Genomic DNA, 20,704 nt, shown 5'->3' on the forward strand with positions numbered 1-20,704 from the left:
TATAGTTTTGCAACAGCTGGAGGCTCCCTGCTTGGGAAACACTGACATAGACAGTGATTTACAGCTCCCAGCAGATCTTTATTACTTTTATATGTAAGGATTTGCTTTATCTATATTAGTTATCTACTTATTTTTCTTTGTCACTTTTTCCTATTTTTGGATGACATTTTGGTGCCTTTAGAACCAATTACCCTGTTTCCATAGAGTTATGGTCTCAACATACAATGGTTTCAACTTACAATGGTTTTCCTGGAACCAATTAATATTGTAACTTGAGGGACCACTGTAGTTATTGAATTATTTAGATGTGGTGAAAAAGCTAAAAAAAAACTCAAAAACAAAAGATCCAGAAGGAAACCAGCAGCCAAACCTATTCGGACAGCAGGAAAAAGGAACAGACTATTTTTTCTACTACATGAAGTAAATTTCCCACTTTTGCCTATGTGTGACAAATTTATTAATGCCGTGCAGCAATTTAGTAAATTTGTCGCACATAGTCAAAAATGAAGTAGAAAAAAACAGGGTAAAAACCAGACTACATAGTAAAAGATTAGTAAATGCCCCCCATAGTGTAAGAACAAAACCATCCAAAATTTGTGGTTTTCTTATTAATTTTCCCACACAAATAATATATTTTTTTGGTTATGTCGTATATTTAAAAATTTTTTTTGTTTACAAAGTACATCTGGTCGTGAAAAATAGGAAAAGTGAGTAGAAAAAAAACAAAAATACAAAATTGAAATTGTCTGTGTCCTTAAAGGGGTACTCCGCCCCTGGCATCTTATCCCCTATCCAAAGGATAGGGGATAAGATGTTAGATCACTGTGGTCCTGCTGCTGGGGACCCCGGGGATCGGCGCTGCGGCACTCCGCCATCATTACTGCGCAGAGCGAGTTCGCTCTGTACGTAATGACGGGCGATACAGGGGCCGGAGCAGCGTGATGTCATGGCTCCGCCCCTCATGACATCACGGCCCGTCCCCTTAATGCAAGTCTATGGCAGGGGGCGTGACGACTGCCACGCCCCCTCCCATAGACTTGTATTGACGGAGGCGGGCCGTGACTTCACGAGGGGTGGAGCCGTGATGTAACGATGCTCCGGCCCCTGTATTGCCCGTGATTACGTGCAGAGCGATCTCGCTCTGCGATCCCCGGGGTCCCCAGCAGCGGGACCCCGGCGATCTGACCTCTTATCCCCTATCCTTTGGATAGGGGATAAGATGTCTAGGGGCGGAGTACCCCTTTAAGGCCAAAATGGGCTGTGTCTAAGAGGTTAAGAACTCAAGGATTTATAAATAATATATATTGACAGTTTTTTTTTATCTTGCCTTGATGTAGAGGATAAATGCTTACCAACACAATAAGAATAAACACAAAGAATGGAATTTTTAAGTATGAAAGTTCATTGTCAGTCTATTCAATCTCAAACCATGGATCTCTCTGTTCATACATGAAAATGTTTGACCAAAGACAGAATCACTTTCATTGAATCAAATGGAACATCTTTCTACATTACAAATCCTTGTGAGTGAATATAATGGTGCTTATATTTAAATATACATTCATAACCTTGGTCAAGAGCAATAAAATTGGACATTGGAATGGATTACATATGCTTTGGTTTTCACTATTGTCAGTAGCATTGATAGGAATTATTGCCTCTTACAGTAAAAAGGCAGAGACTGCGCACAAGGCTTACAAAATGTATGTTAAATTTAAAGGAATTTCTGCTCAAAATGAATTAAAAAGTAAATTAAAGAAATCTATTTATTTATAAATTGCATGTGTTTCATTTAGCTTCCTTACAGTGTATTCCCTCCCCAATCATCCTCATGTGTTACATTACAATAGCTCAAAATTTCAGAAAATAACAAAACCACAAATATACTATACATATCACACCCTTAATTTACTTAATATAAAATTTCATATATCTTTGTAAAGAGATAAAAAACATGTTGTCCTGTATAAACACATTCACAGTTGTATTCCACTAGTTATCCTTAAAGGGGTTGTCCAGTGAAAGAAAACGTATTCCTTATCCAGAGGACAAGAGATAAGTGTCTGATCTTGGGGGGGTCCAACCACAGGGATCGGGCCTGGCTCTCTGAGGGTAGCGTATTCTGCAGACGACGCACCCTTCATTTACTTCTATGGGAGCACCGAAGAGACCCATGTGCTGTACTCTGGCATCTCTAGTGCTCCCAATTAACGGCACACATGCCTTCTGCAGCACATACTCCCCTCAAAGATCTGAGGTCTCATTCAGGAGATCGAGAATATGTTGTCTTTCACTGGACAACCCCTTTAACTGTATGTATGCAGTCTGCATAGACATGTTGTCATTTTGAACAATACTGATCCCAATTTTTTTTTCTATAAGTCTTTTTCAGCAAGTCCAGCAGTTAGAGACCTGGGCGCAGTTTCGCAGAGAAGTAGATGATGGTCCAGCACTTCGTGAGAAGACAGCATTATTGATAATCACATCACACACTGATTAAAATGACTATACCACCAGACGCATTTTGAGCGCATGTGGTCTTCCTCGGTGATGTCAGTCTGTTCGCAGGTGAGGGATTAAGTACCTGTGCTTGGGGCGGGGTATACATATACACCAATCGCCATCCACCTCACCGGGAAACAGACTTACTGCATAACAGTTAGACAATGTGATAAAATACATAAGACCAACTAAGTTAAAACAACATGGATTAGACAACATGCGGAGTGAGTCAGGGAAGCCGGCAGTATTCAGTAATGAAATAATAACTCTCGGCGGACATTCATTCCTGATGGGGCTTGTGTAGCCAATGTAAATTGCCAGAATGCCTCCCTATCAGCCAATTTTTTGTGCAAACATCCTTTTCTTACTCTAACATTTACATGTTCTATTGCATATATTTTAAATCCAATTACACTACCTCCATGTACAGAGTGAAAGTGTGCAGAAGCAGCAGATCTGTTATGGCCAGCAATGCTACTGCTGTCATTGATGTGTTCTAACGCCCGTACTTTGAGCTTGTGTGTGGTGTAGCCCACATATTTAAAATTACATAAAGTGCATTCAATGATGTAAACTACATTAATGTAATTACAATTGATTTATGTTTTCATGTAAAATTTTTTGTACCATCTGCATTTTCAAATTGCTTGGTGGGTTTAGCAAAGTTGCAAGTGCGACAGATTCTGTGGCCACATTTGAAAAAACTCTTTTGGGCTAGCCAACTACTATTGAAATCAGTTTTAGTTTGGACAATACTGGGTGACAATCTACCCGCCAAAGTGGGTGCCCTTTTAGAAACCACATGACAGCTTGTTTTTGAAAACTTCAAATTCTGTGCAGCTTCTTTTAAGGCTGGTGAGTTCTCCTACAGGTATGGAGCATGTGGTGTGGAGGGAGAGATTATTATCAGCTCTGAGAACAGTGTTGCCCGAGATGGGTTTGCGATGGGTAGCAACTGATATGATGTCATGGTGTCAGTTCTAAATCCAAAAACACTATGGATGTGGGATCAACATGGTAAGTGAACTTAAGATTATAGGGATTGGCATTCAGATATTCAGCAACCAGTGGTCCGGCAGTGACATCCCCCCTCCAAATAAAGAAGAGGTCATCGATAAATCTGCCATATCACTGCACACTGTCACTGAATGGATTGTCTGTGGAAAAGATGTATTTAGACTCCCAAAACGACATGGTAAGGTTAGCCAGAGATGGAGAGTGTCTGGCCCCCATGGAAACACCACTGGTTAGAACAAAAAATTCCCTATTAAAAATGAAATAATTCCGGGACAAAACCAACTGCCATTTTAAGGAACTCACAAAGATCCTGGGAATAATGACTGTATTTGAATAAGTGGTAACCCAGGGCCCGTCTGGCAATGTTTCACGGAATGCAGGTGTACAAAGACACAACATCACATGACAGCCATGCAAGCCCTGGATCCCATATGCATCTGTTCAAATGCTCTGAGTACATCCCTGGAATCTTTAAGATACCATGGTACACGTTGAACAAGTGGTTGGAGCAATTCAAGCAGAGAGTCATTGCTGGAGACTATTGGCCTCATGGGTGGAGGCATGACCCCTTTGTTGGGAGAGCATACATCACTGGGATGACAGTCCAGGCCAGGTTAACGTCCAGGACATGCCAGGTTAACATCCTCCGGATGCTTGATGAAAAACTGCAACACCGCCAAGTAACTGATTTTCCCACTAACAGTCCGCACTGATTGACTGCTACTGCCGCTGACCCCTGATACCACTGTTCCACTACCTCTCGGGAAGGTAGGCTGCCGCGAAGCAGGTGGTCTACCCCGGGCACGTTTGGCTCAAAACTTTCCACTTGTGCCACCATGCTTACTGCCAACCATGAGACCATCTTGCTGGCTCAGCTGCTGCCTCACGAGCAACCTGCAACCCTCTTCTCCTGATGATGATGAAGCCCTTCCTGCACCCAGCTCCCAAGTGCGATCGGCTCATCGGCTCATCATCATCGAGTTTTGTCTGCACGTCACTGATGTCCTCCTCAGGTTCCTCAACAGTGTCTGCTACAGAAGCCTGAACGCTCGCAACACCACCTCCCATGCCAATCTCCTCATCACTACTTGCCCGCCTTGTGGAGGAAGCGGCGGATGTCTCCTCCACTTCTTGGCTGGGCAGTAGCTGCTGATTGTCCTCTAGTAGATAGTCCTCACTAAATAGGGGAGCTGAACCAACAGCATAAGATACTTCTGTGGAGGAGGAACAGCATAGGACAGAGGCAATGGGAAGACAGGGAATGCTCCCGGGCCATGCCAACTAAGGGTTGTGTCTGAGGAACACACTGACTGTTGACTGGGGGTGTCAGATGTCGAATTTTTATCGCGAATATCGTAAATTCGCGAATATTGCGAATATATTCGCTATATATTCGAAATTGTGAATATTTGCTTTTTTTCTACATATGCGCATATGAGAATATTCACATATGTGAATATTTGTATATGCGCATATGTGAATATTTGCATATGCCTTCTTTTCACTTGTGGGCCAATTAAAATGATGCAAATACACTTGTCAGAGGTTATCAACAACATCCCTAGCAACCAATAGTAAAGTTACCCACCCCCTCACTGTTTTCTTCCTCGAATACATGAATATGCAAATATTCACAAATGCGAATATAACGAATATGCGAAATTCGCAAAAATAGTACAAATATTCGTCTATATATTCGTAAAATATTGCAAATTCAAATATGGGCAATGCCGCTCATCACTACTTGTGAGGAAGTGGATGACCGTGTTAACCAATCAATGACGGCAGATGGATTGCTGGTCGAGACACAACAGCTAGCTGATACCGGGAGCTCAGGCCTCTCACTGCGACTCAGGCCTCTCACTCGCCCCTAATCTGCTCCCCTCTGCCTGATGAATCTTCTCCCCTCTGCCTGATGAATTTAGGCCTCTGTCACTCCTCTGTGCACGTCCTGGCACTCCTCTGCCTGACATACCTAGTGCGTATATGAGGGGAGGACAATGCGCTCCACTACGCATAAAACAGTGTTTGTTTACAACACCAGCAGGTGCGTACTTTTGGCTGGCCTTTCACAGTTTCTAGGCCGTTAAGACTTTACCAGAACAAAATAGTACACCCTTTAGATTTACGTTTGTAGTATGCACTTATTACGGGAGGACAATGTGCTCCAGTATGCTTAAAACAGTATTTGTGTAAAACACCAGCCCATGTGTACTTTTGCCTGGCCTTTCACAGTATCTGGGCCCTTAAGACTTTAACAGGAACAAAATAGTACACCACTTAGATGTACGTATGTAGTATGCACTTATGAAGGGAGGACAATTCACTCCAGTATGCTTAAAACATTATTTGTGTACAACATCAGCAGTACACACCAGTGATGCGGCACACAGTCGCTGTTTACTTCACCCAAAATTGCACTTTATCTCTCAATCTCACTCCCTTTCCTATCAGTGCTTCTAGGCTTTATTTGGGCTAGAGATGAATTGCTGCTGTAAAAAAGCTTTTCTGTGCAGCACACTGCTCTCTGTCCCTCTCTGTAATAGAACGCTAATGTGACTGGGAGGTGAATCGCTGCTGTTAAAATGCTTTTCTGTGCCACACACTCTGCTCTCTGTCCCTCTCTGTGCAACAGAACGCTGATGTGACTGGGAGGTGAATCGCTGTTGGAAAAATGCTTTTCTGTGCAACAGACAGCACTGCCTGTGTCTCTCTCACTCTCTGCAATAAAAATAAACAGTGACTGGTCGCAATATGGCTGCCAATTATATAGAGCTGGGACATCACAGGGGTGGCTGGCTGCTGATAGGCTGCATGTAATTCAGGGTCATCCCACCTAACCTTGTCCCCGCCTTCCCAGGATTCCTTGCCCCATGTCCTCACATGTGGATGCTATCGAATTGCGGCGATATTCAAATTTTTTGCAAATCAAATTTTAGCTGAAATTCGTAACAAATTCGAATTCGTCACATTCGATTTGCTCGTCCCTAGTTGACATTATATCAGAAAAAATAGACACATGTATCAATGGTTTGTCTTGTTACCAACATATACCCGACTATAATCAATGGCACCATACCTTTACCAATTAAATGCAAAAAATTGAAAGAGATGTTATTCTAAATTTTTTTATAAACTGGATAGAGAAAGAACAGACTACCACTTGGGTAACATCAAGTTTTGGCTCAAACCCACCTCCAAACCAGACCCTGCAGTCACCACACAACCCAGCCTTACACACACCCCTACCAAACACTTGCGACCGCCTGCAAGCAGCCCCCCAGCCAATTGCCCTTGCATCAAAGGGACATCAGCATCTCTCACAGATGACAATCGGACCACTCAAACATCCAGAACCCTCAACTCCACCGTAAACGCAATTCCCCCAAGGTTACACCACTAAGAACCAGACCATCCAGATCTAAACACACCACCCCACCCGTCATTCTGATTCGTTGTGCTACCATACCTTCACATCATGCTACTAGTCATCCTCCTACCAAGGAGGATTCTGCCGCACACCCTGCATCCTTTACCTCTATCCACCTCTTCCCACCCCCCTCTGACTCCTTGCCAACCTCTCCCCTCCCACCCCTGCGGCCTCCAACCTACATCCCACTTCCATCTGCTCCACATTCCCTCCGGTGACATCCTCACACAAGACTTGCTCGAGTTCATGGGACAGTCCTCCAAAGAACCACCCAACCAACCATCTGGTAGATATCTATCCAAATCAGACAACCATTTCAAAGACTCCCTCACAGACACTGTTCCACCCACTACTCCCTACAGACGGATGTCAATACACAATTTTTTACCCCCATAAGCACTCCCCAGTCTGGTACCACACCCCAGTGCGCCCACTCCCTGCATTCTGAATCATTTCCCAAATCAGATGCCAATACCACAGTTTTTTTAGGCCTTCCCCCCAAGCACCAAGGAACCACCATTACTCACAAATCCCACAGAGATCGCTCTATTAGAGAGGGTACACCTAGCAGCACCACTGGGCACAAAAAGAAAGCACGAAGAAAGAGGGACTGTAGGGGAGGACGCATCAGGAGGGAAAGAAAAGAGAACCAACATTAAAAAAGAAAAAAAACTGAATATGGTCAAGATTTTTAACCTATCCAGTTATGTTTTACAAGAAATTGAGCTACAAGTGCTTAAGAAAGGTTTGTCGTTTTGTCCTACCAACAAAGCCGTCAGTTTTGAACTATAGTTTCATCCGTAAAATCACCATGCAGAGATTCTTTGCTCCAAAAGAAGACAATGGACAGACATACACCACTACAGCTGATCCAGTCATGGCCATTCAAGCACCTCCCTCAATAAAAAACCACCTACGTCCGAAGTACACTTTCTATCCCATCCACGCTAAGGGATGCTTCAATGACACCATTTCCCCCATGGTTCAGTCAGATTTTAACATGCTTCTGGCAGATAATAATCCAAACAGGTATCCATCTAACATATCACACTCTGAGAGGACAGCTCTCAAAACCCTCTCGGAAAATGATTCCATCATCATTCGTTCAGCAGACAAAGGAGAGGGCAGCATTGTCATTCTTAAGAGATATGATTACATCACTGAGGCCACAAGATTACTCTCTGACACTGCATACTACAGACCACTGACCCACAATCCCACTAAAACCTTTCAAGAAGAACTCATCAAGCTCATTGACTCAGGTTTCACACAAGGTGTACTCACTAAAGCAGAAAGAGATAACATCATCATCACCAAACCCTCCTTACCCATTTTCTACTACCTCCCCAAAATTCATAAAAACATCACCCAACCACCAGGTCGCCCCATCATCTCAGGCATTGACTCCATTTCCTCCATCCTGTCACACTACATAGACCTTCTGCTACTGAAACATGTTACAGGGCTCAAACTCACCTGAAAGACACAACAGTTTATTAAAACCATCTTACCATTTGAATGGTCACCTGACTATACACTAGTCACCATGGACATTTCTTCATTATACATTGTCATCTACCACGAGTTGGGCATCCAAGCTGTCTCTTACTTTTTAGCCAAAGATCCCAATATGCCACCAGAAAGAATTCACACTCAATGTACTCCGTTACATACTTACTCATAATTACTGTAAGTTTCACGGCCAAATCCACTTACAACACAAAGGTACCACAATGGGGTTCAAGGTGGCCCCAAGCTTTGCCAATCTTTGTGTGGGGATGTTTGAAGGTTTACATGTCTATACCCATCATCTGTTTACCAACTGCATGTATTATAAATGTTACAGATATGATATCTTTTTCATCTGGAAAAAGGTGACAAGACCTCCCTAGATGAATTCCTGATGCATCTCAACAACAACATCTGGTCACTACAATTTACTCAGACAGTGTTTGCTGACAATGCCAAATTTCTTGATGTCATGGTCTCACATAACAACAATAACTCTCTATCCACCAAAAAATACTTCAAACAGGTAGACAGTAATAGCTATGTTGATTTTGGCAGTGGGCACTACAAAAAATGGCTATGCAATGTGCCCTACGGTCAATTCAAAAGGATCAGGAGAAACTGCACCAGCGATGGGGACTTTGCAGCCCAGAGTAAGATCCTGAAGGCACGGTTCAAAGCCAAGGGCTATCCCTGCATGCTGGTGCAGTCCAAATTAAACAGGGCCAGCATCCAATCACAACAAGACTGTTTACTTCCAAAACCTTCCGCTGTTACTCCCACTCATAACCGGGCCCTTCATTTCAATACAGCCTACAGCAGGGAACATGTCGCTATTAGGAAGATTGTATCTAAACATTGGTCTAATCTACTAAAGGATCAGTATTTGAGTTCCATTCTTCCTCCCAAACCCTCTTTGACCTTCCGCAGGGGGCGCTCCACACACAAAATGGTGGCACCCAGTAAGTTCAGAACTAAGACCTCCAACACCACCACCTTCAACTTTCTCACCACCACCGGGAGCTACAGATGAGGGGTTCCCAGATGCAAATGTTGTGCTTCGATTACACACAGATGTAAAACCTTTACCTCTAGTGCCGCACAAAAAACTTACCCAATTAAGTTCCTGCTGAACTGTGGTTCACAATAAGTTATTTATTTACTCCAATGCCTCTGTGGACTCCAGTATGGGGGGGGAGGACTATCCGGTGCTTCAGGGAACGCATTAACAAGCACTGTAGAAACACGGTTGGTGGTTTCCTGTTGCATAGCGTATCCTGCCACATGACTGAGGAGACTTTTTCAAAGCACTGCTTGAAAAAGACATCATTGGGAAGTTGAAGCGTTGCATCATTTTTGCACTGGATGGGTGAATAAACTTTTTTTTGTCTTCACTGTCCCTGCTTTGGAGTGCCGCCTTCCAATTCTTCTACCTTACTCAATGTTGGGGAACTATACTGCCAACCTACTGTGGGGGAACAATACTGCCAACCTAATGTGGGGGGAATTATACTGCCAACCTAATGTGGGGGGACTTATACAGCCAGCCTAGTGTGGGGGAACTATACTGCCAGTCTAATGTGGGGGAACTATACTGACAACAGAATGTGGGGGAACTACAGCCTAATGTGGGGGAACTATACTGCCAACCTAATGTGGGGGAACTATACTGCCAACTTAATGTGGGGGGAACTATACTGCCAACCTAATGTGGGGGGGAATTATACTGCCAACCTAATGTGGGGGGAATTATACTGCCAACCTAATGTGGGGGGACTTATACTGCCAGCCTAATGTGGGGGAACAATACTGACAGCTTAATGTGGGGGAACTACACTGCCAACCGTATGTGGGGGAACTACAGCCTAATGTGGGGGGAACTATACTGCCAACCTAATGTGGGGGGAACTATACTGCCAACCTAATGTGGGGGAACTATACTGACAACCTAATGTGGGGGAACTATACTGCCAACCTAATGTGGGGGAACTATACTGCCAACCAAATGTGGGAGAAATACAACCTAATGTGGGGGAACTATACTGCCAACCTAATGTGGGGGGTGGGGAACCTATACTGCCAACCTAATGTGGGGGAACTATACTGCCAACCTGATATGGGGGAACTATGCTGCCATCCTAATGTAGGGGAACTTTGCTGCCAACCTAATGTGGGGGAACTATACAAAAATATAAAATTGTACTATTCTGATCCTTATAACTCTTATTTTTCTGTATATGGGGATGTATGAGGACTAATTTTTTGCGCTGTGTTTGAAGTTTTTATCGGTACCTTTCTTTGTTTTGATGGGACTTTTCAATTGCTTTTTAAATATTTTTTTATGGTATTTGAAGTGACCAAAAATTTGCAAATCTGGTTAGAGCACTATTACAACTTTTGGGGACCCACTTTTGATTTTGCCCAGGGCCATGCTAAGCCTAAAACCGGCCCTGATGATATCAGCTGTAGAGACGGGAGCCCAGAACAGCCGGAAACTTGCTCAAAGTGTGGAAACGAAATCCAGCTCACCCTCTTCATTACGGTGCACGGACCTGTGCCCGGCAGGGCACACAGCAAAACAGAGAAGTAAAGATGGTCCAGCAGTTCGTGAGAAGACTGCCTTATTGATAATCACATCACACACTGATAAAAATGACTATACCACCAGACGCGTTTCGAGCACATGTGCTCTTCCTCGGTGACGTCAGTCTGTCTGAAGGTGAGGGATTAAGTTCCTGTGCATGGGGAGGGGTATACATATACACCAATCGCCATACACCTCACCGAGAAACAGACTAACTGTATAACAGTTAGACAATATGATAAAAAGCACATGACCAACAATGTTAAAAGAACATGAGGGCCAGACACTTCCCATCTCTGTTATCCTTACCATGTCGTTTTGGGATTCCATCTTTTCCATGGATAATCCATTCAGTGACAGCGTGCAGTGGTACGGTCAATTTATCGATGAGCTCCTCCTTATTTAGAGGGGGGGGGGGATGTCGCAGCCGTATCACTGTTTGCTGAATATCTGAATGCCAATCCCTTACCATGTTGACCCCACATCCATAGTGTTTTTGGATTTAGAACTGACAGGTAAACACCATGAGATCATTTCAGTTGCTACCCATCACAAACCCATCTTGGGCAACACTGTTCTCAGGGGTGATAGTAATCACCCTTTCCATACCACATGCTCCCTACCTGTAGGAGAGCTCACCAGGCTTAAAAGAAACTGCACAGAATCTGAACTTTTTGAATAACAAGCTAGTGAGCTGGAATAGAGACTCAAATGTAGGGGTTATTCCTCACTTACATTAAAAAGAGCTAAACATATTGTAGTGGGTAAGGACCGTGAGAAATGTATCAATCCTCCACATGTCATCGGAGAGGGATGCCATAAACTTGTTCTTGCACTTACGTATTCCCTTTAATTAATTAGTGTTAAAAATATTATTTTGAGACATCTGCATCTTTTAAAACAAGATGAAGTCCTTTCCAACATATTATGCGAGGGATGTCATGTGGTTTCTAAAAGGGCACCCACTTTGGCGGACAGATTGTTACCAGTATTGTCCAAACTAAAACTGATTCCAATAGCAGTTGACTAGCCCAAAAGGGCTTCTTCAAATGTGGCCACAGAATCTTTCACACTTTGCTAAACCCACAAAGAAATTTGAAAATGCAGATGGTACTAAAACATTTTACATAAAAACATATATCAATTGTAATTACAGTAATGTAGTATACATCATTGAATGCACTTTATGTAACTTGAAATATGTGGGCTACACCACACGCAAGCTCAAAGTACAGGCGTTAGAACACATCAATGACGGCAGTAGCATTGCTGGCCATAAGAGATCTGCTGCTTCTGCACACTTTCACTCTGTACATGGAGGTAGTGTTATTGGATTTAAAATATATAAATGTAAATGAACATGTAAATGTTGGAGTAAGAAAGGGATGCTTGCGCAAAAAATTGGCTGGTAAGGAGGCTTTCTGGCAATTTACGTTGGCTACACGAGCCCCATCAGGAATAAATGTCCGCCGAAAGTTATTATTTCATTACTGAATACTGCCGGCCTCCCTGATTCGCTCCGAATTTTGTCTACTCCCTGTTGTTTTAACTTTGTTGGTCTTATGCATTTTAACATATTGCCTAACTGTTATGCAGTTAGTCTGTTTCCCAGTGAGGTGGATGGCTATTGGTGTATATGTATACCCCTCCCCATGCACAGGTACTTAATCCCTCACATGCGAACAGACTGACATCACCAAGGAATATAGGTATAGTCATTTTTATCAGTGTGTGATATGATTATCAATAAAGCTGTCTTCTCACGAAGTGCTGGACCATCATCTACTTCCTGCTTTGCTGTGTGCCTTGCCGGGCACAGGTCCGTGCACCATATTGGAGAGGGTGAGCTGGATTTCAGTTCCACACTTTGGGCACAGTTTCTTCTTAACTAAGAATCTCTGGTGATTTAGGCAATTAAGCGGTTAATGCCTGGATGCTTCCAGGATCCCTGGTGTTCTATGGCAAAAAAGAATTTAATGACACCAACCCTAGGGCATGTATTAATGGCTGCATCAATGGTCATCTGGAGCAAATAAGGGCTTAAGGTTAGTTTCCTTCGTTGTCTTGGTTGAAATCTAGGGCAGAGTAGGGGTTAATAACACTGTCTCTTGTGGTTAAGGCCATGAAAAGGGATAATGTTTACATCTCTTGTGGTCTAGGGCAACAACAAATTTTATGACACAATCCCTTAAGGCCAATGGCAGTGAAATGTTTTATATCTGTATCCCTGGTTATCCATGGTAAAAAAGGGATTAAAGGAGCACTGCAGCGATAGACAACGTATCCCCTATCCGCAGGTCCCAGCGGTCGGACCCCCTGTAATCTCCCGTACGGGACCCGGCACTGTCGCTGCTCTGCACGGCTAATGCTTGTGTCGTCGACCTCACTGAGGTCAACAGACATGCCCTCCATTCAGCTCTATGGTAGAGACAGGGATGCACGAATGCTGCATCTGGCCTCTCCCATGGAGATACATGGAGGGGGCGTGTCGGCTACGGCATCATGCTGTGGCCACATGTCTCCTTCACGGGAGAGCGACTGCATAGCCGGGGCCCCATACAGGAGATCATGGGGGTCCCAGAGTTCGGACCCCCGCGATCAGATGATTATCCCCTATGCTACGGATAGGGGATAAGTTCTCTATTGCTGCAGTACTCCTTTAATTACAGGCTGAACCCTGATAGTACAGCTTTGTGTTCACTTTGTGCAGAGAAAGGATCAGTAAATATGAAAAATGTAAATTTTATTTTCCAAATTTACCAGTTTTAGAACACTAGTGGAAGCTCCAGCAGAAAAACAAGGTTTTACAACTATTTAACCAGGCTGCTGAGAATAGAGGCTGTCCCTGCTGCCATAGCTGTGACCTCATCAGGAGATGTTAGAGGGGTACTCCGGTGGAATTATTTTTTTTTTTTAAATCAACTGGTGTCAGAAAGTCAAATAGATCTTTAAATTACTTCTATTTAAAAATCTTAATCCTTCCAGTACTTCCAGCAGGGAGCGAGACACCAGCAGGAGATAGAGCCGCAGACAGATACATATAGAGGGCGATCAGGAAGATGTCTGAGGGGAGGCCTTGAGGAGGAAGGTGGTGGTGTCTGAGTGGGGTTCTGGAGAAAGGTTATGATGTCTGAGGGGGGCCTAAAGGAAGAAGTGGATGTTTGAGGTGGGTCCTGAAGAAAGCATGTTGCAATGTCTGAGGGGGATCCTGGAGGAAGAAGGTGATGTCTGAAGGGGGTCCTGATTTTTTATGTGACTAGCTATGTTTTCGGTAAAGCTAGGAAACATCCTCCATAGGGCTTGAATGGAGAGGTCCTTTCATTAGGAGGACCATCAATTTATCAGGAGCTTGATGGGAATGTCATATAGTTTCTCTATAATTACTTCCTAACATGAAGAATGAGTATACTCCAAGTTTATAATTAAATATTGGTGGAAAACAACTACAAGTAATAGGGGTATTCCAGGAAGTTTTTTTTATTTGACTGTGTTACAGAGGATGTAAAACACCTAAGATAAGATACCTGATCGCGGGGGTCCCGCCGCTGGGGACTCCGTGATCTTGCAGGCAGCACGTTGTTACAATCAGTCCCCAGAGCATATTCGCTCCGGGTCTGATTACTGGCGATCATGGGGCCGGAACATTGTGACGTCAGGGCCCCGCCGCGTGTGACATCACGTTCCGCCCCCTCAATGCAAGCCTATGGGAGGGGGCGTGACAGCTGTCATATGATGAAGACTTTAACATTAGACAAAATCAAGGTCGGGACTAACACTCCTCTGTACTCAATCCCGTCCCTGTCTATGAAACTCCTGCTTGAAAACAGAGATGAGGGGGTTACACAGTAGCCTGCAGTGATTGGGTGAAAAGTCCAAGCACAGCACAGCAGACTCAGAAAGGAAGTGAATGCATGGTGAGTGAGGGCGGGCTCAGTGCTTGCCTCAGGCATGCCCTTTCCTGAGCAGTGGATGTCAGAATGAGTGAACAGCAGTACAGAGGGATTGGTAAACCAAATACAGAAGCTATACACATAAAACATAAGACATTTAAAGAATCTGCATGACCTAGTGAGTAACATAGAACATTATTTTTTCTGTGAATATGACAGGTAAGCCTTAAAAATTCATCAAGTGTGGTAGATAATTAGGCTTTTAATGGCTCAGAAATTAGTGACAATAGTGCTATTTCAGAGATACAGAATATAGTTGAACATGAAATAGTATTATATAAAGAAAATATTTATTCCAGAATACCTTAATATCTAGTTATTCCCACCAGATGTGGAAATACATTTCTTGGTCCCTTATTGCATTTCTAGCATTAGCTTGATATTGTTGGGAATTGTTAATTAGGACTTCCTAATTTTTTCTTTAATATATCAAGTTATTGAGGATAAATGTGAAACAGTGTAGATTCTGCCAATCTTGGTTTGATAACTTGTGTCCCTGATCATTTCCCACCTTTCAGCAAATGGAGATGCATAGGAGTACTATAGCGAGAGTTAACTAGGGGATAGGGGATAAGTAGCTGACCTTGGGGTGTATGATCGCTGGGACCCACCATAATCTCTGGGACTGGACCCTGGCTTTCTCACTGAGGAACATGTGTCATCTACTGTTAGATGGAACGCACTCCATTCATTTCTGTGGGAGCGCCGATAATCCCAGAGTGATGTACTCGGATCTTTTCAAAGCTCCCATAGAAATGAATGGAACTTATGCTGCAGACAGCACGTGCTCCTCACTGAGCACCGGGCCCCATCATGGAGAACGCGGGGGGGGGGGGGGGGGGGGGGGGGCAGAGGTCAGACCCCCCACGATCAGCTACTTATCCCCCTATGTATGTGGATAGGGGATAAGTTTATTTTGACATAGTTCTCCTTTAACCCCTTAAGGACATAGAGTTTTTCCGTCCTTGTACTTTTGTTTTTTCCTCCTTACCTTTCAAAAATCATAACCCTTTCAATTTTGCACCAAAAAATCCATATGATAGATTATTTTTTGCACCGCCAATTCTACTTTATAATGATGTCATTTTACCCAAAAATCTATGGTGGAACAAAAAAATATATATATCATTGTGCAACAAAATTGAAGAAAAAACGCCATTTTGTAACTATTGGAGGCTTCCGTTTCTACGCAGTACATTTTTGGTAAAAATGACACCTTACCTTTATTCTGAAGGTCCATACAATTAAAATGATATCCTACTTATATAGGTGTGATTTTGTCGTACTTCTAGAAAAAATCATGACTACATGCATGAAAATGAATATGTTTAAAATTGTCATCTTTTGACCCATATAACTAAAATTTTTCCGTGTATGGGGCGGTATGAGGGATATTTTTTTGCATTGTGATCTGAAGTTTTTATTGGTACCATGTTTGTTTTGATCAGACTTTTTGATTGCTGTCACGATTCGGCTGGCAGGAGGTGGATCCTCTGTGCCAGAGAGGGATTGGCGTGGACCGTGCTAGTGGACCGGTTCTAAGCTGCTACTGGTTTTCACCAGAGCCCGCCGCAAAGCGGGATGGTCTTGCAGCGGCGGTAGCAACCAGGTCGTATCCACTAGCAACGGCTCAACCTCTCTGACTGCTGAAGATAGGCGCGGTACAAGGGAGTAGACAGGAGCAAGGTCGGACGTAGCAGAAGGTCGGGGCAGGCAGCAAGGATCGTAGTCAATATGGCAATAGCAGGAGGTCAAGTACACAGTATGGACAAACACAGTAAACGCTTTCACTAGGCACTAAGGCAACAAGATCCGGCAGGGGAGTGCAGGGGCAGTGATCAGATATAGTCTGGGAGCAGGTGGAAGCCAATTAAGCTAATTGGGCCAGGCACCAATCATTGGTGCACTGGCCCTTTAAGTCTCAGAGAGCTGGCGCGCGCGCGCCCTAGAGAGCGGAGCCGCGCGCGCCAGCACATGACAGCAGGGGACCGGGACGGGTAAGTGACCTGGGATGCGATTCGCGAGCGGGCGCGTCCCGCTGTGCGAATCGCATCCCCGACGGCCATGACAGTGCAGCGCTTCCGGTCAGCGGGACTGACCGGGGCGCTGCGGAGAGAGAGACGCCGTGAGCGCTCCGGGGAGGAGCGGGGACCCGGAGCGCTAGGCGTAACAGTACCCCCCCCTTAGGTCTCCCCTTCTCTTTGTCCGGTAACTGCCTCCCCTGGGATGAGGACACCGGGAAAGAATGGAGGGTTTCCTCAACGGCAGGCAGTACAGCAGGAGTGGGAATGGGGAGGGAGGGCAGAGGGCGAAGCCTGGCACGGGGCAGTGTGACACCAGGACGGGGGCCATGAGGGGGCACTGAGGCTTGCCTGACTGGACTGGGAGGGGGGGAGAGGCACTTCCTATGGCAGGCAGAGTCCCAGTTCTTGATCTCCCCGGTGGTCCAATCAAGGGTGGGAGAATGAAGCCGGAGCCATGGCAGACCGAGGAGGACCTCAGAGGTACAGTTGGGAAGGACGAAGAACTCAATGACTTCATGATGGGGTCCTATACACATCAGGAGGGGTTCTGTGCGGTAACGCACGGTGCAATCCAACCTGACTCCGTTGACCGCGGAAATGTAGAGTGGCTTGACGAGACGGGTCACCGGGATGCGGAATTTATTCACCAAGGAATCCAGAATAAAATTCCCAGAAGCACCAGAGTCCAAGCAGGCCACGGCTGAGAGGGAGGAGTTGGCTGAAGGAGAAATCCGTACGGGCACCATGAGACGTGGAGAAGCCGACTTTGAATCAAGAGACGCCACACCCACGAGAGCTGGGTGCGAGCGTGCGTTTCCCAGACGTGGAGGACGAATAGGGCAATCCACCAAGAAATGTTCGGTACTGGCACAGTACAGACAAAGATTTTCTTCCCTACGGCGATTCCTCTCTTCCTGGGTCAGGCGAGACCGATCCACTTGCATGGCCTCCTCGGCGGGAGGCCTAGGCGTAGATTGCAACGGAGACTGTGGGAGAGGTGCCCAGAGATCTAAGTCTTTTTCCTGGCGGAGCTCTTGATGTCTCTCAGAAAAACGCATGTCAATGCGAATGGCTAGATGAATGAGTTCATGCAGGTTAGCAGGAATTTCTCGTGCGGCCAGAACATCTTTAATGTTGCTGGATAGGCCTTTTTTAAAGGTCGCGCAGAGGGCCTCATTATTCCAGGATAGTTCAGAAGCAAGAGTACGGAATTGTATGGCGTACTCGCCAACGGAAGAATTACCCTGGACCAGGTTCAGCAGGGCAGTCTCAGCAGAAGAGGCTCGGGCAGGTTCCTCAAAGACACTTCGAATTTCCGAGAAGAAGGAGTGTACAGAGGCAGTGACGGGGTCATTGCGGTCCCAGAGCGGTGTGGCCCATGACAGAGCTTTCCCAGACAGAAGGCTGACTACGAAAGCCACCTTAGACCTTTCAGTAGGAAACTGGTCCGATATCATCTCCAAGTGCAGGGAACATTGTGAAAGAAAGCCACGGCAAAACTTAGAGTCCCCATCAAATTTGTCCGGCAGGGACAAGCGGAGGCTAGGAGTGGCCACTCGCTGCGGAAGAGGAGCAGGAGCTGGCGGAGGAGATGGTTGCTGCTGTAGCAGAGGCAGAAGTTGCGACTGAAGTTGCTGCACCATGGTGGACACTTCCGACAGCTGGTGAGTTAGATGGGTGATCTGTCGGGATTGCTGGGCGACCACCGTGGTGAGGTCAGAGATAGCTGGCAGGGGAACCTCAGCGGGATCCATGGCCGGATCTACTGTCACGATTCGGCTGGCAGGAGGTGGATCCTCTGTGCCAGAGAGGGATTGGCGTGGACCGTGCTAGTGGACCGGTTCTAAGCTGCTACTGGTTTTCACCAGAGCCCGCCGCAAAGCGGGATGGCCTTGCAGCGGCGGTAGCAACCAGGTCGTATCCACTAGCAACGGCTCAACCTCTCTGACTGCTGAAGATAGGCGCGGTACAAGGGAGTAGACAGGAGCAAGGTCGGACGTAGCAGAAGGTCGGGGCAGGCAGCAAGGATCGTAGTCAATATGGCAAAAGCAGGAGGTCAAGTACACAGTATGGACAAACACAGTAAACGCTTTCACTAGGCACTAAGGCAACAAGATCCGGCAGGGGAGTGCAGGGGCAGTGATCAGATATAGTCTGGGAGCAGGTGGAAGCCAATTAAGCTAATTGGGCCAGGCACCAATCATTGGTGCACTGGCCCTTTAAGTCTCAGAGAGCTGGCACGCGCGCGCCCTAGAGAGCGGAGCCGCGCGCGCCAGCACATGACAGCAGGGGACCGGGACGGGTAAGTGACCTGGGATGCGATTCGCGAGCGGGTGCGTCCCGCTGTGCGAATCGCATCCCCGACGGCCATGACAGTGCAGCGCTCCCGGTCAGCGGGACTGACCGGGGCGCTGCGGAGAGAGAGACGCCGTGAGCGCTCCGGGGAGGAGCGGGGACCCGGAGCGCTAGGCGTAACAATTGCTTTTTATACATTTTTTTTATGGCATAAAAAGTGACCAAAAATATGCTATTTTGGAATTTGGAATTTTTTGGCGCGTACAACATTGACCATGCGGTTTAATTAATTATATATTTTTATAGTTCGGACATTTATGCACGCGGCGATACCACATATGTTTATTTTTATTCACACAGTTTTTTAAAAGGGGGATGATTCAAACTTTTATTAGGGGAGGGTTGAATCATCTTTATTAACTTTAACATGCATTATACAGATTGGAGGCACTGGTCAATGCATTGCCATAGCATAGCTTTGATCGCCGCGTCTAAAGAGTTAAAGGGGTACTCCGGTGGAAAACTTTTTTTTTTTTTAAATCAACTGGTGCCAGAAAGTTAAACAGATTTGTAAATTACTTTTTTCTCCTACTCCTACTGTCAGCAGAGAGTACTGTGCGCGTGATGTCAGCAGAGAGCTCTGTTTTCCAAAAATAAAAGAATTTCCTCTGTAGTATTCAGCAGCTAATAAGTACTGGAAGGATTAAAATTGTTTAATAGAAGTAATTTACAAATCTGTTTAACTTTCTTGCACCAGTTGATTTAAAAAAAAAAAAAAAGTTTTCCACCGGAGTACCCCTTTAACCCCTTCCCGACCTATGACATATCTGTACGTCATGGGTGGCAAGGTGTTCCCGACCCATGACATACAGGTACGTCATGAACATTACTGCCGCTACTCGCGGCATCCCGCAGCGCCCGGAAAGATGGTGGCTATCACTGATAGCCAGCCATCTTACCGTGCGACCACGGGGGGTTTCATCCCCCACCCCCCCCAGCGATTGCTGCTATCAGCTGGTCAAATCTGACTAGCTGATAGCAGCGCGGTGTGTGAGTCCGGATCACGGGGATCGGGACACACACCGCTCTGCTAAGTGTCCCTGACCCGTCCCCCGGCGTCACTTACCCGTCCGAGCGGTGTCCCGAGCGGTCCCGGCGGTCCTGGCGTCCTCCATGCGGTCCCGGCTGCGCTGCGTCCCGGAGGTGAGTTTCCGGCAGCAGTGCGGCATCTTCATTGGCAGCAGTGAGATCGCCGTAAAGCGATCTCACTGCTGCCTCTGGGAGTTTCAAAACTGCAACTCCCAGCATGCCCAGACAGCCTTTGGCTTTCTGGGCATGCTGGGAGTTGTAGTTTTGCAACATCTGGAGGCCCACAGTTTGGAGACCACTGTAT

The sequence above is a fragment of the Hyla sarda genome, chromosome 3, assembly GCF_029499605.1.
Source record: "Hyla sarda isolate aHylSar1 chromosome 3, aHylSar1.hap1, whole genome shotgun sequence".
Taxonomy (NCBI): domain Eukaryota; kingdom Metazoa; phylum Chordata; class Amphibia; order Anura; family Hylidae; genus Hyla; species Hyla sarda.